Genomic DNA, 1,614 nt, shown 5'->3' on the forward strand with positions numbered 1-1,614 from the left:
CCATGAGGTTGCTTACGTTTGTTGCCCACAGTGTTTGGAGTAGTTTGGGGGTGGGTGGATAAGATTACCAAGTGGGAAGCTCTAATTGTTGAATTTCTCCAATGTTGCTTCTTGATTTCTTAAACACAGCGTATTTTTTAAAAATTCTTTTGCTGTGGGTTCAGCTCTAGTTAGTTCATATCTGTTGCATAATTTCTTTTTATAAGGGCTTTCAGGGGGAGTAATTTGAAAAAAACAACTGCTGGGTCTTCTTGCTGATCTTGTGGTCCTTAAAGGTCTCTCCTAAATCTAATGGTCCAAGTGTGGCCAAAGCAGTTCAGGAAGATAATATACCCAGGTCAGGAACCACTGCCTTCTGCATCAGTAACATTATCCCTAGCAGTAAAATCATAAATCCTGTGAAGCATTGAATTGTTGTTACTATTATTGTTACTATCATTATTACTATTTTTATTGTTGCTATCATTAAAGCATGCATAAGTATGAGCTATCCTACTGCCAGCAGTGGATTCTTTAGAGAAGAGGCAAGAGAAGTTGACTGAGAGTACTGAGAGTATGCCAATGGGATTTGCCATCTCCAATTTGGAACTCATTTCCATGTTTTGGGGTGTATGTGTATGTATGTGTGTGTGTGCTACTATCATGTTACATCTCAAATTTACAGAGGCTTTATGTATCAATGGTGTCAAACTCAGATAGAAAATATCCCTGTAGGCCACATATTGACTTAGAAAACCACAAATTAACATTATCAATGTTGTATTTTTATTTTATTAAATATTTCCCAATGATACTTTAATCTGGCTTGGTCCCAACATGGGAGTTTAGCAGACCCTTGGAGGCTTATTTCACACCTATAGAAAGCATCTATCTCAGCTTCATGTTCATATCACTTGTCCATCATTGGATTAGTAAATAGAGAGTTAGCCATGTATAGAGTATAGAGAATTGGACTTGTACTGAAAAAAATCTCAGACTCAAGCTCCAACTCCATTATAATATGACCATAAGCAAGTCACCTTTCCTTTCTAAACATGTTTGCTCCTCTGTTGATGGGGAATAATAATAATTGTACTATTACTATTACCAATATTAGAAATTCATAGAATGATTTCTTTATGTTATCTTAGTTCAACCTCACAGTAACCTGAGAGATCCATCCTAGAAGCATTATTATCCTCCTTTTACTGCCTCGTATTAGAGAGAAAGAGTCCTGTTGTACCTCTAACTAGAAGATCTGGGGTTCAATTATGATTTTGCCACTCACTGCCTGTGTGATCTTTGGCATGACTGTCACTTAATGGGGCCTCAGATTCCTCATCTGTAACATGGAAAGATAGAATGATAGATTACCTCTAAGATTCCTTCCAGTTCTATATGTGGGCTCCTTTGAAGAAAATAAGGCTCAGAGACATTTAGTGACTTGCCCAAGGTCACAGAGATAGTAAGTGTCAAAAGTGGAATTCAAACCTAGGTCTTCCTGACTCTGAGCCCAGATAATAATAATAGTAACAGTAACAATAAAGGAGGAGGAGGAGAAGTAGTAGTAGTAGAATAGTAGTAGTCATAGTAGTAGTAGTAGTAGTAGTAGTAGTAGTAGTAGTAGTAGTAGTA

This window comes from Vombatus ursinus, unplaced genomic scaffold (genome assembly GCF_900497805.2).
Source record: "Vombatus ursinus unplaced genomic scaffold, bare-nosed wombat genome assembly UNPS02014782.1, whole genome shotgun sequence".
NCBI classification, from domain to species: Eukaryota; Metazoa; Chordata; class Mammalia; order Diprotodontia; family Vombatidae; genus Vombatus; species Vombatus ursinus.